The sequence below is a fragment of the Lynx canadensis genome, chromosome A2 (assembly GCF_007474595.2).
Source record: "Lynx canadensis isolate LIC74 chromosome A2, mLynCan4.pri.v2, whole genome shotgun sequence".
NCBI classification, from domain to species: domain Eukaryota; kingdom Metazoa; phylum Chordata; class Mammalia; order Carnivora; family Felidae; genus Lynx; species Lynx canadensis.
The window spans coordinates 21,371,891-21,396,005 of record NC_044304.2 but is presented as its reverse complement, the minus strand read 5'-3'; the positions used below and the strand labels follow the sequence as shown (position 1 = coordinate 21,396,005).

Genomic DNA, 24,115 nt, shown 5'->3' with positions numbered 1-24,115 from the left:
ACCGACTGCGCCACCCAGGCGCCCCTAAATTAAATCTCCAAGTGGCAAGAGAGTGCACTTGAGCCAGGAAAATATCTGTGACCAGAGACACTTACTTTTGACTTCTTAGAGGCATTTGCTTTTATTTATTTAACTTTTTATTTTGGGACTTTTTTTTATTATGGGACATTTTATTTCATTTTATGTTTTTTAAGTTTATTCATTTATTTTGAGAGAGAAAGAGAGCGAATGGGGGAGGGGTAGAGAAGGAGGGAGAGAAAGAATCCCAAGCAGGCTCTGCACTGTCGGCGCGGAGCCCAATGTGGGGCTTGAACCCATGAACCATGAGATGACCTGAGCTAAAGTCGGCTGCTTAGCTGACTGAGCCACCCACGTGCTCCTATTATGGGACATTTTAAACATACACAAATGAAGAGATAGTAATATAATGTACCCCCATTTACAGATAATCCCACATTAATGTTTTGTTATTTTAGAGGCATTGTAATGAATTTAGGCATAAAACACTTGGATTTTATATTTTCTTCTTCTTGGCATTGTTTTTTTAAATCATTTTTTAAAAAGTTTATTTTGAGAGAGGGAGAGAGAGAGAGAGAACAGGCGTGTGTGTGTGTGTGTGTGTGTGTGTGTGTGTGTGTGTGTGTGTCTATGTGTAGGGGAGGGAGCTGGGGGGGTGGCTCAGAGAGAGAGGAAGAGAGAGAATAACAAGCAGACTCTGCACTGCAGAGCTCAGTGCAGGGCTTGATCTCACAAAATGTGAGATCATGACCTGAGCTGAAATCAGGAGTCAGATGCTTAACTGACTAAGGCACCCAGCTGTGCCTCTTGGCATTATGTTTTAAGCAGATTTTTCTCAGTTTACACTACAAGTTTAGGAGTGCCCTTGTAACTCCTGTGGCTAGTTGTAGAAAAGCAGTAACTGAGTTTGATCTTTGAATGAACAGAAATGCACTGAGTCAGCTAACATTTTAATATTTGTCAACTTGCTTTTACAAAAGTAAATTCTAAATTACTAAGCCCCCAAAAAAAGAGTTCTAGTACTTTTTCTTCCATTGTCCTTTAAAAAAAATTTTTTTTAATGTTTTTATTTATTTTTGAGACAGAGAGAGACAGAGCATGAGCAGGGGAGGGGCAGAGAGAAAGGGAGACACAGAATCTGAAGCAGGCTCCGGGCTCTGAGCTGTCAGCACAGATCCCCACACGGGGCTCGAACTCACGGACTGTGAGATCATGACCTGAGCTGAAGTCAGATGCTTAACCGACTGAGCCACCCAGGCGCCCCTCTTCCATTGTCCTTTAATGTATTAATGACTATGTTCTGTATCTTAGAATGCTCTAAATTTTCTTTTGCTGCTAAAGTATGATACTAAAAAAGACAGTAGTCTAAGAGAAAAACTTATATTGGTTTTGATGAAATAAATCTTCCCTACTGCATACCTTACCATCTGAGGCAGAAAATTAAAAGACAATTGTAGACTTTATTTTTTCTCTTATTTTAAAAATAGTTTTATTGAGATATGATTTACATATCATAAAGTTCACCTGCTTACACAATTCATTGGTTTTTCGTATATTTACAGTGTGCCACTGTCATCGTAATCTAATTTTACAACATTTTCATTATTCCAGAAAGAAACTTTGTACACATTAGTGGTTACCTCCTGTTCCTGTCCCCCTCCTTCCTCAGCCCGAGGCGATCTCTTTTTGTCTCTTTAGATTTGCCTATTCTTTTTTTTTTTTTTTACATTTGTCTATTTTTGAGAGACTGAGAGAGACAGAGCACAAGTGGGGGGAGGGCAGAGAGGGAAGGAACACAGAATCTGAAGCATGCTCCAGGCTCTGAGCTGTCAGCACAGAGCCTGATGCAGGGCTTGAACTCACAGACTGTGACATCATGACCTGAGCCGAAGTCGGAAGTTTCACCAACTGTGCCACCCAGGTGCACCTAGATTTGCCTATTCTTGACGTTTTGTATAAATGATAGACATGAATTTTTGTGATTGGCTTCTTTAATTTAGCACGAAGTTTTTGAGGTCCATCCATGTTGTAACATGTATCAGTGTTTTATCTCTTTTTATTGCTAGACAATATTCTACTGTATGGATATATTTTATTTGTCCATTCATCAATTGATAGACATTCTGGTTGTTTCCACTTTCTGGTGTTATAAATAATGCTGTTATGTACAAGTTTTGTGTGTAATATTTTCTTGGATAGGTATCTAGGAGTAGAATTGCCGAGTCATAACTTTTTTAGAAATTGCCAGACTTTTTCCAAGGTGGCTGTGTCATTTTACATTCCCACTAGCAATATGTGAGAGTTGTAGTTTCTCTATATCTTTGCTGATATTTGTTTCTGCCTGTCTGTCTTTCTCTTTTTGTTTACAGCCACACTTGTGGCTTTAATTGAGGGAATAGATATTAAAACACAGTGAAATGCAAAGAAAAAAAAAACATTGCGCACAAAGAAGAAAAAACACAGTGAGATATCATTACACAGTCATTAGACATGCCAGTAGTTAACAATTGACTAGAAAATGAGTAGATGGAGGTCTCTTGGTTTTTATATGACTCCAAGATGATTTTGGCATTTTAAATGATTATTGAGGTGAGGTTGCTTTATTTAAAAAAAAAAAATTTTTTTTTTTTTAAGTATACTCCATACCCAGTGTGGGGCTGGAACTCCCCACCCCAAAATCAGGAGTCTCACGCTCTATGAGGTGAGCCAGCCAGGCCCCCCAAGATGAGGTTGTGTTACGTTTTCGTTTTGGGGGCCCTCCCACTTCATGATTTCTCTCTGCTGTATTGAAGTTGATGCCAGCTGTGTCTGTTGATTTATTCACTCCATCAACACTCAGTGAAGGCCTGTCTGCTCTCAAGAGTCCAGTCCCAAGAGAGCCTAGGACACCCCTGTCAGGCCTAGGACGTCTGATTTTGTGATTTGCAAATAAAGAATGTTGTAAATGGCTGTACATTACAAGGTAGGACTAGATGTGCTGTTTTTCTTCAGAACTTTTTACCAAGGAATACCTGTTGCCCGTGACAACTCTTAGATGGATTTTTTTTTATTTATTGTTAAATGATTCATTGGGTAGTGTGGTTCTAAAAACTTTCTGCAAAGTGGTCTGTATTCTTTCCTGAATTGGGGCTTTAGAATGTGCGGTAAAATATCTAAGAGGAAATGATAGAAGGTGAGGAAATCCATTTGGAAAAAGTTTAAGTGTAAAGATTATGATTTTTGAGTTGTAGCCTGGTATGTGGAGAACAAACTTAGGTTTTGGTTTTTGCTGTCACTTACTGGTTGTGTAACCTTGGGCAAGTTAAAAACTTCTTTAAGCCTCAACTCCTTATCTTTAAAATGGGAATATTTCAGGGGTGCCTGGTTAGCTGAGTCGGTTAAGCATCCAACTTCGGCTCAGGTCATGATCTCGCTGTCCATGAGTTTGAGCCTCGTGTCGGGCTCTGTGCTGACAGCTCAGAGCCTGGAGCCTGCTTCAGATTCTGTGTGTCCCTCTCTCTCTGCCTCTCCCCCCCTCGTTCGTTTTCTCTCCCTCTGTCTCTCTCTACCCTCTCCCTTCCCTCCCTCAAAAATAAATAAACATTAAAAAATTTTAAGAAAATAAAATAGGAATATTGCAAAGGTGGTGGAATGGATGAGGTATCATATAGCATAATGCCTTATGATAGGTGTCATAAGGTGTCAGCTCAGCTGTCTTCCTCCTTCACCTCAAGACAGTTTTTACAGAAAATGATCCTTCATAAATAAGCCACGTTCCTTTGTGAAATAAAGATACTAATTAACTGATTATTCTAATAATAACAACATTATGAGAACATTTTGGCAAAAAAACAAAAACAAAAACACAAAAAAACCCCAAAGTAAACACAGTAATATACCTGTACTTAGTTATGAGCATTTCCTAGTATATGACAAAAATGATGCAATTTTAAATCGCTGTTCATTCTTAGGAGTCACACTGTTTTTTTGTCAATTTGAGAGTCTTCTGTTTCAAGGTACAAGTCATTCATTCTTCACAGAAGATTTTTAGAAGTCATGATTATATTCTAGAATAAAAATTTTTTTTTTTAACGTTTTTATTTATTTTTGAGACAGAGACAGAGCATGAATGGGGGAGGGGCAGAGGGAGAAGGAGACACAGAATCGGAAGCAGGCTCCAGGCTCTGAGCCAGCAGCCCAGAGCCCGATACGGGGCTCGAACTCACAGACCGTGAGATCGTGACCTGAGCTGAAGTCAGATGCTTAACTGACTGAGCCACCCAGGCGCCCCAAAATGTATTTTTTTGCAACAGAAATTTGTAAAAATGTTTCTGATAAAAGGCAGCGGGAAATGGTCATCAGTTCATCATTTTTTACCCATTCTTTTGTTGAAAATCATTAACACGTCTTTAAGAAAACATCTCTTCTTTTATGTAAGGTAAGATGGTATCAGATCATGTTTTGTAACCGGTGAGGTTTGCATCCTGAGTTCATGACTCATTAAGGATAGTGAATGTCTGTTATAGTTTCAGTTAACTCCAGAATCTGCAAGGAACCTGTTATCTGGAATTTTTTTATCTGGTGGTATAGTTCTTGCATTGTATTCAGTATTATGAAATTTTGAAACAGTGGTGGATAGAAAGGTGAACTTAGCAGAATGCTTGCCTCTGGTCGGCTCTGAACAACTCAGCCACGAATGTCATCGAGAGTTGTACTCATGATGCTATATTCTGCCCATTCTTGGTTTAACTGTTACTTATGATTCCCTCTGTTAGAAGGATTTACTCTGTAGGTAAAGGATTGAAGAAATGAATTTATTATTTTGAGTACACAGTAACGCATGAGTTGTAACTTAGCACTTTTTGTGAATGGGTCAGACTATATCCACTTAAGGCTCCGTACTGAGAGCAGATGGAGAAAGATTTTCCATTGACCGGTGGGTGTTTTTGCTAACATTATAATCAAATCCTAGAGCAAGTTTCTAGATTTTTTTTTAATATTTTATTTTTAAGTAGTCTCTATACTCAACATGGGGCTCAAATTTACAATCCCGAGATCAAGAGTTGCATGCTCCACCGACTGAACCAGCCAGGCATCCCAGCAAGTTTCTAGATGATTTTGGTTAGTCTTTTGGATGTTTTATTTATAATAACATGATTTCAGTTTTGGGAAAGTTAGTATAAAATATTTAATTTCTTAATAGCATAACAGTCTCTGTTTTTGTATTAGTCTCTTTAGCACTCCATTTAAAAAAATTTTTTTTTCACACTTATTTATTTTTGAGAGACAGAAAGAGACAGTGTGAGTGGGGGAGGGGCAGAGAGAGAGGGAGACACAGAATCAGAAGCAGACTCCAGGCTCTGAGCTGCCAGCACAGAGCCTGATGTGGGACTTGAACTCATGAACCGTGAGATCATGACTTGAGCCAAAGTGGACGCTTAACCGACTGAGCCACCCAGGCACCCCAGCACTCCATTTTGAGAGACTGTTAGTTTTCCAACAGTAAAGCAGGTGGAATATGTTCTAATCAGTATATGTTAATTTATTATATTGATAGCTGAACTCTATTTGTCGGTCATGGGCTTGAACTTGCAAAAATGAAAATGTGCTTTTCACTTTCCTTTAGTTTGAGCACCTCGAATAATAAGAAGTGTGGGCCCTAACTCTTGACCTTTGCACTTATTGGTCAGTGTTTTCCTGGTCACTAAGATAAACAAAGCATTGTGAGAACTGCACAGCATGCTGTCCTTTTTCAGTGGCAATTAAGTCTTGTTCACTTGCTGCCCAGATATCTGAATTTACACTTACCTGCCCTTCATTGAATTCACTTTGTATTTACCCACTCTCTCCTCAGCCACCCGCGTCACCGCCCCTGCCTGTGGCAGCCCTCGGAGGGGAGGTTGCCAGTGGTCTTCACTTTGGCAAGACCAGCGCCCTTTCCTCAGTCTTTGTTCTCCCTTGAACTTCCTTCTACTTGGCTTTGTCAGTGGCTCACTCTTGGGGACAAGAAGTTTTCTTCTTACCTCTTGGTTTCTCTGTGTAGTGTATACAAAGTGAGTCATGCAGTGGCTGACAAAGTGTTAATTTCTCACCCCTCTCTGCCCTTATTTCACCTCCTTTTCTTCATTCTGTGGTCACTCCTGGAGATTTTGATATCCAGCCACCTGTGCTGTGCCGATGGACTCGTCCACCTGCAGCTCAGCCTCACACTCTGTCTCCTGCCATCAGCCTGGCTTTCAACTGCTTCTGGGATGCTTCATCTGGATAGTGTCCCAGTGGAGCGCACCAGAGTCCTTGCCCATGCCCCACTCCCAAATCTCAGTTCTTCTTCGCTGTTTGGCCTTTGCCGTGATACGGCTGGGAATCCTCTTTGATTTTTCTCTTATCTCCTACTTTGAAATGTCTCTCAGGCTGTCTTTTCCTTGCCATTCTGAGGCCTGCTTCTCTGCGCCAAGAGCTCATTCCTGGGCTAGTCAGTACCTTCCTGCTGGTCTGCCTCTAGTCCTAAGTGTCCTATAATTGTGTGTACGTCAGGGGACAGATTAAAATGTGGTACTCCTCAAGTCCTTCCTCGTCAGTACCTTTTTGGAGTATACAGCTTTCGCATGTTACATACACTCTTCTTTGTGGCCTTGTTATTCTGTATACCAGGAGACTGATTTCTCCCACCACCTTACATGCAAGCATATACCCCCCCACCCCACGCCTCCCACCCCCGCCAGCTGATGCCAGCCTCATGTTACTTTTCTGGCTTTTGCATGCTGCTTGCTCTGTTGGGAATGTCTTCTACCCTTTCCTCTGGCTTTCCAAGGTTTTTTCCATCCTTCAAGGTGAAGCTCATGCTTTGATTTTGATAAGCTGTTTGCAGCTATCTTGGCTCACAGTTAATGCTCTTTTCTCTGTGCAGCTTTTTCTAATGCCTTGCATTTCAAAGATTCTCCCAGTGGTTCTGTCCCTAATTGTAAAATCCTTTAGGGTAGGACAAGACTGAGCTTTGTAACTTGCTTGGCTATCCCTGGGGTAGTGCCAGGAACAAAGGAGATGCTCAGTAGTGGTCACAGGTAAATTGTGAGAATGGTCAAGAAAACATTGTAAACAGGGGCACCTGGGTGGCTCACTTGGTGAAGCGTCCGACTTTGGCTCAACTCAGGTCATGATCTTGCGGTTCACGAACTTGAGCCCTGCATCAGGCTGTGTGCTGACAGCTCAGACCCTGGAGCCTGCTTCAGATTCTGTGTCTCCCTCTCTTTCTCTCTGTCCCTCCCCTGCTTGTGCGCTCTCTCTCTCTCTCTCAAAAATACATAAACATTTAAAAAAAAAAAACTTGTAAACATGTTGGTTTCTAATTGTGTTGGTAAATACTGGGAGACAGTTCTAAAGATATGAAATAGATGTTATAAGGTTAGTGGTCTTTGCCTAGGATAGTTTTATCTTTTACTTGGTGTCCTTTGTTGATAGGATATAGAAAATATCACGGGATTAAATTTCAGTAGGGGAAACTTTGAGCACATTCTGTATTTAAACATCTTGTTTTATGAGTTAGGTTCTATATATATTGACAGAGGCCCTTTTGCCACTTTCAGAGTCAGCTACTGTAAAACAAATACTATGCTATAAATAAAATGTCATTAGGCAGACATACTATATTTTGTTTGACAAATTAAGGGAATGTCACCTTACTTTGAAACATGGCTCCATGTGCCCCCATGTGTATTTTTCCTATTTACTTTGTGTAAAGAAAATTAAGCAAATTCCTGTATAATTTCCTTTCCCTAAAGCATCTTAGGAATAGAAAGGGCCAGGGGCGCCTGGGTGGCTCAGGTCATGATCTCGCGGTTCGTGAGTTTGAGCCCCACATCGGGCTCTGTGCTGACGGCTCAGAGCCTGGAGCCTGCTTTGGATTCTGTGTCTCCCTCTCTCTATGCCACTCCTCTGCTCATACTCCGTCTCTCCCTCTCTCTCTCAAAAATAAATAAACACTAAAAAAAAAAAAAAAAAAAAAAGGAATAGAAGGGGCCTACCAGCCCAGCTCAACACAGGGTTGAATCAGGACCCATGAGCTGTTTTCCCCTGGCTGGACAGACAGGAAGCAGTGTGCATTCACTGCCTAGCTGCTCCCTCTTGATATCTGTCTCCCTTTGCCTTCTCCCCCTGCACTCCAGGCTGTAGGAGCAACTGAGAGCTAGAATAGTTTTCTGATTCTTCTCCCTTTCCCAGATGTGCCCTGCTTGTTTGCTTGACCACAATGAGAGAATCCATTGTTTGAGTTCAAAGGTTTCTATTGTCCTTCTCTTTTAGTATTTAAGTTATTCTACCTTGTTACTTGCTTCTGTTTTCTCTTCCACTAGTTGAAGCAAAGGGATAATGTTTCTGTCTATAGTGGCTACACAATAGAGCACAGTATAGAAACCAGAAAATATTTGTTGAATGAAACTCATGTTGTGTTTAAAAGCCAAATTTACTCACAGAATGGAGGATTATATTATCCGGCACCAAACTTTTTTTCCTGTATTCTCTCAAATTCTCATCAGTTATCAACTTTGTTGTTCAAAGCCAAGGGTTCTTAAGCTTTTTGATATTCATGAACCCCTTTGGTAAGCTAGTGAAGTGTGTAGACCTGTTCTCAGGTTTTAAACAAATGAAATATATAGGATCACAAAGGCAGTTAGTTACATAGATCTGTAACACCTGTAACATGATATGAAAATATCTGTTCTTTCAGTGGTGACAGAGTTACAGTTACTGTGAATGTTGCTGTGATTTGTTGCCTACACTCAGGTTTGAAGGCAATCTTTGGTGCCCCTGAGGGCAATCTTAACTTTAGTTGGAGGTTAATGAAAACAGGTGTCACAACTTCCTCTTGTTCATATTCTCGGACCCCTGAGTTCTCTTTGTAGACCCTAGGACTCCAGCTTAAGAACCTTGCTGTAGGGACACCTGAGTGGCTCCGTCGGAGAACAAATGTCACTCTTGATCTCTGGGTTGTGAATTTGAACTCCACATTGGGTGTAGAGCTTACTAAAAGAAATAAATAAACTTCTAAAAAGGTGGGAATAGAGGCACCTGGGTGGCTCAGTTGGTTAAGCATCCGACTCTTGATTTCGGCTCAGGTCATGATCTCATGGTTTGTGAATTTGAGCCCCATGACGGGCTCCGTGCAGACAGTGTAGAGCCTGCTTGGGATTCTTTCTCTCACTCTCTCTGTGCTTCTTACTGCTTTCTCTCTTTCAAAATAAATAAATAAACTTAAAAAAAAAAAGGTGGGAATAAGAGAACATACAAAGGTAGGAAGACATTTTAAGAAATTTACCTTATTTATTAGCACTGTTGCTGATTTTCAGTAAACAAGTCTAGGATAGGAGAGTGAATATTGTAAATTGCTGAGAATCTTGATAGATTTAGGGGTTAAGTAATTTCTGTTTTATAGTGATAACATTTTGGGAACATGGGAGTAAAGGACTAATAGCTTGAGTGTCTAGGGCACAGAAAAGCTTTTATTTGTTTTTTGTTTGTTTAGAGATTGAGAGGATACGTGGGGGAGGGGATGAGGGGGAGAGAGGGAGAGAGAGGGAGAGGGAGGGAAGGAGGAAGAATGAATACCAAGTAGGCCCCCCACTCAGTGTGAAGCAAGATGCAGGGCTCAACCTCACAACCATGAGATCATGATCTGAGCTTAAATCAAGAGTCAGACACTTAACCAACTGAGCCGCCCAGGTGCCCCCAGAAAAGCTTTTAAACCTATACATGTGGTGTCTTTCTTTTTCTTTTAATTTTTTTTTATGTTTATTTATTTCTGAGACAGAGAGAGATAGAGCATTAGTGGGGAAGGGATAGAGAGAGAGGGAGACACAGAATCAGAAGCAGGCTCCAGGCTCTGAGCTGTCAGCACAGAACCCGACGTGGGGCTCGAACTCACAAACCGGGAGATCATGACCTGAGCCGAAGTCAGATGCTTAACCGACTGAGCCACCCAGGCATCCCTGCATGTGGTATCTTTCTTAGTCATGTTTGGAAACAACAGAGATGGCATATAGTGGGAAATTCGCGAATTTTGGAGTCAGGATTCCAAATAAGTTTCTCAGTCTTGCTTGAGCCTTGGTTTCCTCACCTGTTCAATTATGATAATGCTTGTGTCTGAGTTTTGTGAAGATGAAATGAGAGCACGTGCAAGTGATCAGAGCTCCAAGCCAGTGCTGGTTTCTCTGTGATGGGAGGTGGTTCGTCTCTGCATAGCAGGAGTCCAGGGTCTTATTTCCTATCTTTAAAGCAAGAGTATTGTAACAAAGGGATCTTTTGTATCCCTTTAGCCTGAAAAGTTGTTTGGTGTTAGTAAGCGTACTTCTCAGGTTTACCAAGATGCCAACTTACCAGTTAGACACAGCTGTGAATCGATTGCTTGGAGCAGGAGAGAACTAACTAGTTTTGAGTGCTATTAACCTGGAAGGCACTCTCAAACATGCCATCTCATTTCCTCCTCAGAGCCACTCTACAAAAAGGTGGCATTCCCACTTTATAGCCTGGAACATTGAGACCCAGACAGTGAAAAATCTTTCAAGGTCATGAATTTGTATGTGATGAACTGGAGTTTGAAGTCGGAATTACTATGTGTAAAGCCTGTTTTTTATTATGCAACACTATTTCACATTACTTCCCTAGTAATCAGATGTGAGACTCACTGAGTACTCTTCATACAAAGAGAATTCTTTGTAGGAAGAATTCTTTCCTCTGTTGGAGAGAATACGTGTGTGTATTTTTTTTTTTAACCACATATATTTATCTACATATGCCAAACCTACAACCTACTGCTGAAGGTGGGAGAGGTAGGGAAGATTTCTGTACTGTACATAAACTTTTCTCTGCTTTTTACTGTTTCAAAAATTTTTAAGTATTTTAAAAATAATTAGTATCTCTCCAAACTGAAAGTAATAAATATAATCTTCATGTATACATATATGGGGTGCCTGGTTGGCTCAGTCAGTTAAGCATCCGTCTCTTGTTGGTTTAGGCATAGGTCATGATTTCATGGTTGGTCATGGTTTCCGTGAATTCAAGCCCTGTGTCGGGCAGTGCAGAGCCTGCTTGGGATTTTCTCTCTCTCTCCCTCTGTCTCTGCCCTTCTCCTGCTCACACTGTCTCTGTCTCTCTCAAGGTTAATAAACAACAACAACAACAACAACAACAAAAAACCCAGAGAAGCACCTGGATGGCTCAGTTGGTTAAGCGTCCAACTCTTGATTTCAGCTCAGGTCATGATCTCATGGTTTGTGGGTTCAAGCCCCATGTCCATGCTGGCAGCACGGAGCCTGCTTGGGATTCTCTGTCTTCCTCTCTCTCTCTGCCCCTCCCCTGCTTGCAGTCTCTCTCAAAAATAAATAAACATTAAAAAAAAATAAACTCAGGTTATGAATTTTTGGCAGGAATATCACAGAAATGATGCTGTGTCTCATATCTTATTGGCAATTAGTATTTTTATAATTAGTATTTTGTGGGTATTTTGAAACTATCCCATTCCTCATCAGTCTTTCAATTAATTTATCATAAATTTATATCAATATGGACTCATTTTTTTCTGTTCTTTTCAGTGAAGTATAATCTTGCTATCCTCATTACTTATATTGATGTGTAAATCATCCCAGATTTGGCCAGTGGGAGCCCTCTCAAGCACACTTTCCATTATTCTCTGGAGCATTTTCTTTTTTTTTTTTTAATTTTTTTTTTTCAACGTTTTATTTTTATTTTTGGGACAGAGAGAGACAGAGCATGAACGGGGGAGGGGCAGAGAGAGAGGGATACACAGAATCGGAAGCAGGCTCCAGGCTCTGAGCCATCAGCCCAGAGCCTGACGCGGGGCTCTAACTCACGGACCGCAAGATCGTGACCTGGCTGAAGTCGGACGCTTAACCGACTGCGCCACCCAGGCGCCCCTGTCTGGAGCATTTTCTTGCTTTCTGCCACAAGTGTTCTAGGCCAGGGTTTCTCACCTCAGCTCTGTCAGTGCTCATGTACATAGTTATTTTCTTAGTATCCAGTCCATTCTGCAAGAAAATAGAAAATTTTTGAAAAAATACCAAATGTTAACCTTTTTTGTATTCTTAGTAATATATCACTCAGAGTGACTTTCTGGTAACTTCTGTGAAGGTGGGAGAACCTGTTTTACTTTTGTGCAGTTTTTTCTTTTCCCTTCTGAAGGGAAAAAGAGGTATTGTAAGAGGTACTTGAGGGAAAAAGTATTGTAATTGTCAAAGCCTTTTTATTGTCAGAACAGTCATTTAAAACAAAGCAGAACAGGGGCACCTGGGTGGCTCAGTCAGTTAAGCATCGAGTTCAGCTCCGGTCATGAACTCACGGTTTGTGAGTTTGAGCCCCACGTCGGGCTCTGTGCTGTCAGCTCAGAGCCTGGAGCCTGCTTTGGATTCTGTGTCTCCTTCTCTCTCTGCCCCTCCGCCTCTCATGCTCCCTCTCTCCCTCTCTCTCAAAAATAAATAAAACATTAAAAAAAAAAACAGAACAAAATAAAAAACATTTTTGGTTGAAAAAGCATTTTCATGCCGTTGGAACAAGAGTAGAAAAAGAAATATGCTCTTCACTTGCTGCCTCATCTATCATATATGTAATGAAGATCTACTGGAGGCAGGCACCGAGTGGGGCCCTTTGCAAGGCTACAGGCATACCGGGGCAAACAGAAATCTACATGGTCCCTGCAGTACCCTCATCGAGCTTACAGTCTAGTGGTTAAGAGATAAGTAGTCACAGAAACATGGAGTGACAAACAGTCACCAAAGGAAATGCCCCGAGCAGTGATTCTTATATGTGAAATGACACATGTTCCACTACAAATTGTTCTGAGGGTAAAATGAGATCATTTAAGCAAAAGTCCTTTGTGAATTGTAGATGTGTTATGAAAATGAAGTATTTCTGGTGGCTCAGTCGGGTAAGCATCTGACTTCAGCTCAGGTCATGGTCTTGCTGTTAGTTAGTTAGTTCAAGCCCTGCATTGGGCTGTGTGCTGACAGCTCAGAACCTGGAGCCTTCTTCAGATTCTGTGTCTCCCTCTCTCTGCCCCACCCTTGCTCATACTCTGTCTCTCTCTTTCTCTCAAAAATAAATAAACATTAAAAAAAATGAGGTATTTTTTTCTTGTCACTTCCTTTTCTCATATTTCTGGTCTTTTTAGAATTACTAAGGAAGCATCCCCTGAACCAGCTTCCAGGCTCTTCCTCTCTGTCCTGAGCATCACTGCCTGTCTCTCTGGGTACATGCTACCACTTACTTTCAGGTCACTTAGCCCTGTTCACAAACCTTGAGTGTGCCCATATTTCCTTCAGATTGGAGTCCAACCTAACTTTCCAGTCTTACCCTCTTTCTTGTCTTGAAGTCCTCAACCCAAACCAAACTGGTCAAGTTGCTGTGTCTGAGACACACATTGCACTTCCCATCTCTGTGCCTTTGCTCTTACCCTTTGCCTGGAATGGTGTTCATCTTCCCTTTTTTTCAAAATTACATTCTCATCCTGGACCTGGCTTTTAAACCACAGCCTCCCTGTACTTTACTCCCGTCGTACGTACAGTCTCTCCTGAGCATTTAGTAGTCCTCATTTGCCCTCTTTTGTGCTTTTAGGTTTTTCTCAACTGATGTCCAAGCCCTCAAAGTATAGGGACCATATTCAGTATGTTTTTTTCTATTTGATAAGGAAAGTGATCTGAATACTTTTAACCCCACTCCGAAGAATTTAAAAACAGAAACACACAAAAAAAATCTGAATTTGCACTGAAAAAAGGTATTACTCTCTATTAATACTGCATTTTGTTAAGTCACAGCACATCTGACTTAACTGTCCTTTTGCCTCAGCAAAAGATGCATACTTTTGCACTGTGAGTACCTTGTTGTCAAGAAACTGAGACAGTTGCGACCCCTTTTGTCCCTACCCCATTTTGGTACCAGGGATGGATCACTTCAGCTTAGCAGATGCATGTAGTGGCTGAGGTCGAGTTGGAGGTTCAAGGTGGTACAAGTGAATGATTATGCTACTCAAGGCTTGAGTGGTTGAGATCCATGTACGTGAGAGATAAAGAAGTTTGTCTCAAAATCTCAGGAATTTGCCACTTGATTACCTACCATAAGTAAAAATGAAAATCAGAGGGCGCCTTTGGTGGCTCGGTCATTTAAACCTCCAACTCAGGCTCAGGTCATGATCTCACAGAACCCGATTCAGATCCTCTGTCTCCCTCCCTCTCTGCCCTTCCCCTATGCGTGCATTCATTCTCTCTCTCTCTCTCTCTCTCTCTCTCTCTCTCTCTCTCTCTCTCTCTCTCTCTTAAAAATAAACATAAAGAGTTAAAGAAAGTGAAAATCAGGATAAAACTACCTAAGTCATTAAAAGCAATTAATTAAAAAGAAGTAGAAAGAAATGCCCCTGAGTACTATGAAGGAAAATGTCCATGCTGTGAGAACATAAAACAGGAGGAACCATAAATTTCTGTTCCATTAACTAAATGTGACCTAGCAGTTGCTTCTTTTTTAGTTAAAATCCCATATTTATAACTTCAGAAGATGAGTTTCCAATGATAGGCCAGTTTTTTTCCTCTTACTTTTCTAGCTTCAACAAATTCATTGTTGAAAGAATACACGTTTGAATGAAAGAATTGTCAGAAATTGGAAATAGCCAGGTAACAGTGATGATCTTTTAGTCAGTACATACTTGTTAAATAGCATTGATTTTCCAGAAAGACCTCTAAAATACAAACTGTGTTTTGGATGGAATACAGTGTAATCTTGGATGTTAGTCTTGGGAACCACCCGTCTCACTCCTCAAAATGCAGCGGTCTCTCCAGTAGAGTAATAGCACCGTGAATATCACAATGTCACTTACTATGCATCCTTTTTATTTCTGTGTTTAAAACAATTAATGGTCATGCTGCTGCTTCTTTGTTGTAACTTCTGAGAAGGCTGATTTATCAGTATAATTTTACTTCATGGTTTACTTTTTATTATGGCAATATTCAATACACAGAATCAGAAAATCCCATTACTGGGTTTCCACAGTTAGCAACATGTGGCTGGCTCATTTTATCTATACTTTCCTCTCTGACAGGTACACACAGTTTTGCCTCCTTCACTGCATCATTTTGCGGCAAATCTTGAGTATTACATTACTTCGTAAGTAATTCAGTATTTATCTCTAAACTTACGACTTTTTAAAACTGTAACATCCTTTATCACATGTAAAAATCAGTTACTCTTTTTAATAGTATTAATATCCAGTTGGTTTTGTCACTATTTTAAGTTCTTTTCTGTATGAAGATTGCAATTTGATTTGTGGTATTGGCTGTTATGCAGAACCTATAGAAGTTTTTCTCTTTTGAAACTAAGATATAAAAAGAATAGCTCTGTTTTTGGAATGAAAATGTAATATATTTTTGTAAAATATTTTGGGCAAAGACTCAAAACACACAAACAACCAGCTACTGGAAATCTACGTATAAATAATAATTCTGATTAAATTAAACTTAACTTATTTTATTTTCTTATTGTTTTTGTACTTAATAACCTGCATCTTGGGGAAAAGAGGAGGCTGTTTCGAGAATTTTTGCTCCAGGCTTAGCAAGCTGGTGCTGACTAGGTGCAGAGTTGTGGGCTCATCAGCCCCATGGCTATAGGGCTTTGGGTCACAGGCAGCGGTCTTGGACTGTGGGGTTTAGGGCCCTCAGGACAGGCATCGGTTTTTGCCCCACTTATTCTGTGCAGGGCATTTCACTTAAATGAGCACTTACTGTATGCAATTAAACAGGAGAGAATACTTCCTAACTACTGAATGTGGAGTTAATTTGAAATAATAATTTTCTTGCCTTTGTTATAATTCAGAAATAACACAGTATACAGTGCAATTGATATTTGAAACTTTCAAAGAATAAACTGGACAGTGACACAGAAAACAAAGCTTAAAACAGGTGGTGATCTTCTTTTCTCCACTCATTTCCTTCCTTAGCTAGAACAGTAGTGTGGTTTCTGTGTTAGAAATGAAGAGCGACTCATTGGTGAGAGCATAGGGAATGTGAGCTGCCAGCCACTTTCTATTGGATTCAAAATGTTTGGAAGTGAGAGATTCTCTGCTCAGGATGACCAGAGGATTTGGAAAAATTGAGGTTTCTGGAACATTGATAAATACATACGTACATACATACATACATACATACACATACACGTACATATATATATGCACCTGTTTAGGTGTTATAGAACCCCTTTCCCCATGTTGATATTATTAATTAAATTGAGTGTAATAAATTGATACAATCACACAACTATCACCACAATTCAGTTTTAGAATAGTTCCATCACCTCCCAAAATGATCTTGTCACCATTACCAATAACCCCTGCTTATGCCCTGGCCTCAGGCAACCACTGATGGCATTTTTCTCTACAGTTTTGCTTTTTGTACAGATTTCATATAAATAGAATCATACAGTATGTAGTCTTTTATGTCTGGCATATTTCATTTAGTATGATGTTTTTGAAATTTATTCCTGTTACTGCAAGTATCAGTAGTTCATTTTATTGCTGAGGATTATTCTGTTGTGTATGTCTTCACTAATAGGTGGCCATTTGGGCTGTTTCCAGTTCATAGCAGTGAGCACTTGTGTAAATGTTTTTTATGGATGTGGTTTTGTTTTGGTTTTTAAGTTTTATTTATTTTGAGAGAGCAAGTGCCAGCAGGGAAGGAGCAGAGAGAGAAGGAGAAAGAGAATCACAAGCAGGCTCTACGCACTGTCAGTGTGGAGCCCGATGTGGGGCTTGAACTCACGAACTGTGAGCTCAAGGCACCAGCATTGTGTGAGAGCTGCAGTCTCTTTACATCCTTGTTAACTCTTGGTATTGCTAGTCATTCATTTTAGCCATTTTCGTTGGTATGTAATAATATTTCGTTGAGGTTTTAATTTTTCTTGATGACTAATGAAGTGTCTTTTCCTATGTTTCTTTGCCATTCATACATCTTTGTTAAAGTCTCTATTCACATTTTTTGCCTGTTTAAAAAAATTGGATTGTTTATTGGGTTGTAAGAGAGCTTTTATATACAAATCATTTATTGGCAGATAAATGTTTTGCAAATTTTCCACCCAGTTTGTGACTTTTTTAATGGTTAATATTTTATTCTATTATTATTATTTTTTAACTTTATTCATTTTGAGAGAGAGAGTGAGTGGGGGAGGGGCAGAGAGGGGGAGAGGGAGGCGAGAGAATCCGAAGCAGGCTCCACACTGCCAGTAAGGAGCCTGACGCGGGGCTCAAACGCAATGAACCGTGAGTGAGATCATGACTTGAGCTGAAATCAAGAGGCAGGTGCCCAATCAACTGAACCACCCAGGTGCCCCATATCTTTTCTTTTTCTTAATGAAATCTTTGAATAGCAAAAGGTTTTAAACTTTGATGCAATCGCAGTTTGTTATATTTTCTTTATTATTTCTGCCTTTTGGAGGTCATATCTAAAAAAAAATCTTTGGGGGCACCTGGCTGACTCAGTAGAGCATACTCCTCTGGATCTTGGGGTCATGAGTTCAAGCCCCACATTGGGTGTGGAGCCTACTTAAAATAAAATTCTCTTTAAAAATAAAAAACAAAAAATCTTCACCAATCCAGGTCAAAAAGATTTTCTCCTATTTTTTTTAGGTGTTTTATAATTTTAGCTCTATTTTTTTTTTCTTTTGTAATTTTAGCTCTTACATTTAGGTTTATGATTCATTTTGAGTTTTTATGTATGGTGTGAAGTAAAAGTTGAGGTAAATGGTAAAAGTTGAAGTAAATGGTGATGTTTGTCCTGTTCCTCTGACCTCTCTCTTGGATCTAGCAGTGCCATCCATCCAATTCTGGTTTGATTTTCTCCCCCCCCCCCCCCCCCCCAAGACTTTTTCATAGTTGGTGTTGTATTCTTCCATCAGGGGATACATAATGTTTCAGGTTGTCTTTTGTTTTGTGATTGATGTGAGCTGTTACTGATGGTCAACACTTAGATCCATTAATTGATTTTATTAGAGATTCTGTTATTCCCTCATCATTTATTAGTTGGATTACTTTTGTTAAAAGAAACATCTCCTTCTCTTCTATTCTTTTACCCAGTGGTATAGTTGTGTATGATCTCTTTAATTACAAAATGCAGTGACTCTTAGCAAGTCGTTTGTGGTAGGTATTTTTTCTAATGCACCACCACCCAGTTGAATTGGTAGACAAACAGTTGCAACTGATAAGCAAGTTGAAGGTTTTTCTCTTCTCTCTGCATAAATGTCTTATGAACAGACCCTTCTGTTGGAAACTCTGTATAAGAGTATCCTTCTTGGCTTCTTCATTTGTAGGCAAAGACTGTGTGTATGGTGAATTATTGCTTTATAAGAGCAAATTACAATCTCGACCAATTTTTTTTCCAGCGTAGTATTTTGTAATGAGCATATAGTAATTGCTTGCTTCTTTTTTTTTTTTACAGGTTTGATTTATGATGTTGCTGTCTCTTATGCTGCTTTATTGTTATGAAATGGTTTTCTGTTCTTTCCTTGATCTTAACTATAAATAAGAAAAGTTACAAAATTGATGTAAATTCGTACATGTAAATGTACTTTTAATATTATTACTTTTTTCACTTTTTGTATCTTAGCCATTAACTCCATTTTCACAATTCTTCCCAAATGGGATGATGTTTTTCTTCTTTCGGCTGTCAGTGTATCTGTTTTAAACACTAATCTAATGTCACAATAACTTTGTAGCATGCTGTAAGTAGATACACTGTACTTCGGATAAAAGGGGCAGAGCTCAGTGAATGGAGGGGGGCAAGAGTGGAGAAGGTTTGTGTACTAGTTAGCCCTTGAAGGTGTAGAAGTTTAGTGCCAGTACCTAAAATTATCACGTGTTTGGTAAGGAGCTGCTGTGAATGTAGCAGGTATTAAAGCAGTGCAGCAGAACAGCTAGTCTGTGTCACATATACAGTAGTCCAGGTTTCAAAGTAATTTGTATTAAAGTGGACTTTAATATGTTATGTAATGTATCAGATGTAACAGATTTGCCACAAATAAAAAATACTGCCAAAATGGGGTGCCCGGCTAGCTAACTCCGTTGGAAGAGCATGTAACTCTTGATCTTGGGGTCATGACTTCGAGTCCCACGTTGGGTGTGGCTTAATTTTCAGAGTTGAGATGCTTTTCAATAATTATTTTAGTTTCTTGGCACTTTTTAAGTTAAAGGATGACTATAAGAAGTATTGAGAGTTGAGACTGGAATCCCACCTAATAGATGGCAGAACTATCCCCATTAATTTCACTGAGTAGACCACAGACTGAGCGCTTAGAGCGGCTAGGCATGGCACCATAGAGACTGAGGCAGGAGTGAGCCTCAGGTGCAGGTGGGCCCCTCTAGAAGGGTCCAAAGGTGCTGTGGTCATTTTTAAGGGGGAGAACTGAATTCTGGAATGTGTGTTTAGTTCTTTTCCCCTTCACGTTGTAGGGTATTCAGATATACCTATGATTTCTGTTAGTTTCTCCTGAAAGGTACCCTGGTTTTGCAAAATGATTGGCATTTTTTCTTTTTTTTTTGAAAGGCAGTGTTCAGACTTGGGAATCTGAAAATTTAAAAATCACAAACCGAGCTGTAACCACCTTAGATCTTGAGAATGGGCTTTTTTTTCCTTCTGTGGCCTTTGTCATTTCCATTTAGCTCTCTGCTTCTACAGTTACAACCTCAGGATGCCAGCTGAGATCCTGCCAAGAGAGCTAGCTTCTACGCAGACTCTGGGACTAATCTTCACCCCAAAGGAGATACATAAATGAATTGCTTAAGTGTGGCAATAACTCACTACTGCAGCCTTACTGTTGAGTACGGTTTCCAATAACCGGATCCTTGCCATTTCCCCTAGTTATATAATGATTAAGTTGGTGCCTTGAACTCCTGAATACCAGTGGCTAGATTTCATTCTTGAAACTTAATTTCCTCAGTATTTCTTCTAAGTCTCTACAGAGGCCACCAGCCTATTTGCTTGTACCTGTTTATTATTCTGCATTATCTTGACCTGCATTATAAATTTTACTTTCTCACACCTACTTTTTAGCTTGAGAGTTAGTTCTTATTCCTTTTTTTCTTTCTTGCACACATACATTGAGTATCTATTTGGAACTGGGCTAGAGAGAGAAAATAACCAAGTCCCTGACTTTAAGAGTAACCATGGGTATCAACATCAACATTCCTTTTTTCTCCAATTAAAAAAAATTTTTTTTAATGTTTTATTTATTCTTGAGAGAGAGACAGAGCATGAACGAGGGAGGGTCACAGTGAGAGAGGGACACAGAATCCGAAGCAGACTCCAGGCTCCGAGCTGTCAGCACAGAGCCCGATATGGGGCTCGAACTCACGAGCCATGAGATCATGACCTGAGCCAAAGTCGGATGCTCAACCGACTGAGCCACCCAGGCACCCCATCCAATTTTATTGAGATACAGTTGTCATATAACATTGTATTAGTCCAAGGAGTACAACATAGTGATTTGATATATGTATATATTGCAAAATTAGGACCACAATAAGTTTAGTTAACATCAGTTACCTCACATTTTTTTTCTTACGACAGTAACTTTTAAGATCTACTTTCTTAACAGCCTTCAAATATACGATGCGATATTGTTAACTATAGCCACCATGCTGTATGTTACATCCCCAGGACTTATTTGCCCATTAACTGGGCGTTTGTACCTTTTGAGTATGTTTACCCATTCACACCCTGCCTCCCTCATCTCTGGCAACCACCAATCTATCCTCTGAATCTATGAGTTTGGTTTTTTATTTAGATTTTATTTTATTTTATTTTTACATCTTTCAAAACACTTTTTTAATGTTTATTTTTGAGAAAGAGAGAGTGTAAGCAGGGGAGGAACACAGAGAGAGGGAGACACAATCTGAAGCAGGCTCTAGGCTCTGAGCTGTCAGCACAGAGCCCGACGTGGGGTTCGAACCCACGAACCGTGAGATCACGACCTGAGCCAAAGTTGCACACTTAACCAGCTGGGCCACTTAGGCGCCCCATTTGGTTTTTTAGATTCCACATATAAGTGAGATCATACAGCATTTGTCTTTTTCAGACTGACTTCATTTAGCATAGTGCTCTCGAGGTCCATCCATGTTGTTGCAAATGGCAGGATTTCCTTCTTTTTTTGTGGCTGAAGAGTGTTCTGTTGTGTAAGTACAGTATATTTTCTTTATTCATTAATCTATTGTTGGTCGCATAGGTTGCTTCCATGTCTTGGCTATTCTAAATAATGCCGCAGTGAACTTGGTGGTGCAGATATCTTTTCAGGTAGTGATTTTGTTTCTTTCAGATACTTAGAAATGGAATTGCTGGCTCATATGGTAGTGTTATTTTTAATTTTCTGAGGAACCTCCATACTGTTTTACATAGTGGCAGCACCAGTTTAGATTCCCACCAACAGTGCATGAGGGTTCCCTTTTCTCCACATTCTCATCAATACTTTGTCTTTTTGATAATAGCTGTTCTAACATGTATGGGGTGATATCTCATTTTGGTTTTGATTTTCATTTCCCTGAAGATTCATGATATTGAGCACCATTTCATGTACCTATTGGCTATTATATATCTTTTTTTGGAAAAAAAAATCTATTTAGTTCTGTGATTGGTTGACTTTAAAGGAACACATTGAGAAAGGAACCGTTCTTCGTTCCATTAAGTCTGACTACCATGATCTCAGGATCAAAGTCTAATAAATGGAGCAAACTTAGCTTTGAAATATTTTGCCTGGTCACATAAGTAGTAGGTTATTTAAAGTGAAATCATAGCCTGGTGGTTCATTTGGTTAAGCGGCCAACTTTAGTTCAGGTCATGATCTCACCGTTTGTGAGTTTGAGTCCTGCGTTGGGTTCTGCACTAACAGTGGGGAGCCTGCTTCAGATTCTCTGTCTCTCTCCTTCCCTCCCTCTCTCTCAAAAATAAGTAAACATTAAAAAAGAGAATTCTTTAAGAAATAAAATGAGATCATAATCATTTTAAGGCTTTAATTGATTCTTTTGTGTTCTGTTGGAATACAGATAAACTGAAATGTATTTCAGAGGAAGTCCAGGATGGTGAGGGAACTTAGGACCTGTCTTTGGAATAACTGTTAGTTCTCTCAGCTGTGTGAAGGGCTTTTGTGTGAGCAAAGGTACAGACTCATTGTGAGTGGGAAATACCTATGGGTAGAAGGAAGCCTTTGGGACTTGGGGCAGTTGAATGGAAAAACTTTGTGGTGAAGCAACTCAGAAGTGGTATAGATTGTCCCAGAAGGCATTTATGGGAGTTTTTTGTTACTGTGTCATCGGTGGTGTTTGACATAGAATAGATAACTTCTTCCACTCAAGGATGCGTAGATAGGTTCCTCCTCAAGGAACATGCTAGAGAAGCATCCTAGGTTAATAGAGAGGAGTTATTTGTGGAAATGTTGGGGCATGAGAATGGTGGATAGGTTACCACAAAACTATGAGGACCATTGGACTAGGTGCTACCTATTAAAGTTTCTTCCAGCTTTTAGATTCACCAATCTCTGTGGTTAGTGAAACAAAGGTTTTTTAAACATCTCCCAGGCAGTTGAGTTCATGTCCACGTGCAGTGTGTTGTATAGTTTCTGATGGCACGAAGCAAATGTCTGAAAAGGAGAGAGTGATGTGAGCATAAAGTACCTAATTATTCGGGGGAGGAATGAGCAAAAGGAAAATGTTTACGTATTGAACTTAATCACTCGTCATTTGAGTAAAGTAGAAAAAATTTCCTCTTCAGCCTTCACCCCTCTCCATCAGTATCCCTCTGAAATTGCAAAGTTGGCCGGGCAGCCCTGGGGCAGTCATGTCTGTTTTGGTCGTTTTAATCATTTGCTTTACAGATGTCTCTGTTTAAGGCCAAAAATCCATAGTGTTTGTTACGGTTGGGAAAACTGTCTTGACAAGACTTTTTCATTAAGGTGGCTTTTTGAAGTCCAACTGGCAGTCTGGATTTGACATTTTGTTTAAGATTCGGGTAAGAGTAGTACTGTGCTGTTTGAATGGCTTATTGGTATTTTTTTTTCTTAAAACATTGTTTTGAGAGGAATTTGAAGTAAGCTTATGACTTTTTGATAGTTAGATTTGACATTAAGCCTCCTCAAGCTTTGGGTTTCCTAGTCAGCAAGGATTGACTGAGTGTCCTGTCTCGTCATCTGGCTGGAGGCCGTGAAGTTGCAAACCTGATGTGGCTGAGCTTGTAGTCATCTTCAGATTATCATTTTGGGCGGATTTAATGTGAGTTTAGACAAGTGAATTGAGTTTTCTTTTATACTTTATACTTTAATAGACAATAGTACCGCATTTGTAATCTCACGTCTTGTAAGAAAATATTGAAGAAAACACATTAATGATTTTGAGTGTGTGCTTTTGAGTTGTGATGATGATGTTTTTCCTGGGTGTTTTAAGCAACTAGCTCATTTATTTTCTCAACAGTTCAAATACAACAATTAAAACAATAATCTTGTTCTGCCTCCCGCACCCACCCGCCCACTCCATTCCGCACTTTGGAATATAAATCAGAACAGTTTTCATGTACGGTGCTGGAATATTTGCCCCTCTGAAATAGATATCAATAGCCATTTACTTGCCTCAAGCCCATCCTTTGTTGGTTTGCAAATAACAAAGGTTTGAATTCTTTTCAGCTTACTTTGATGACTTCAGGCATCTGTCTCTGTTTCAGTTATAGTTTTATCTAAGGCTGAAAGAAGTTTTATATTTTATAAAACCTATTTTTTCCTATACAATGTGAAACTTAGTGTAGCATAGTCAGTATTAGTAAGAATTGAAAATTACACAGATATTTTTGTACTACACACTAGAAAGTGGAATTGGTAAGTGCTAATCTTGGAAAACTGTTAGTCTTTGTAGTACTGTATTTAAGTTTACTTAAATAATAATTTAATGGTAGGAAAAATACTGTTTTTAGAGAAAGAATAGAAAAGGGGAAGGGGAAGCATCATTTCTTGCTTAAAAGGGGCAGAGACTTAAGCAAACATTTCTGTGTATTTAACATAAGCACTTCTAGTTCTCAGAGGAAGTTTACCTAATAGATTAATAGATGTG

General features: G+C 39.6%; 1 protein-coding gene across 4 annotated transcripts in view; it reads left to right on the top strand.

Moving 5' to 3' along the window:
- The window catches only part of SFMBT1 (Scm like with four mbt domains 1), a 131,292-nt gene that overhangs the window by 26,076 nt on the left and 81,101 nt on the right, over positions 1 to 24,115 (top strand). For 2 of the 4 annotated variants that reach the window (XM_032592293.1, XM_030307012.1), the window contains exon 3: positions 15,089 to 15,153. The exons of the other annotated variants lie outside the window; for them this stretch is intronic. The gene's annotated coding sequence lies outside the window, so the exon portion shown is untranslated. The remainder of the gene's footprint in view (positions 1 to 15,088; positions 15,154 to 24,115) is intronic. 4 annotated transcript variants of the gene reach the window in all.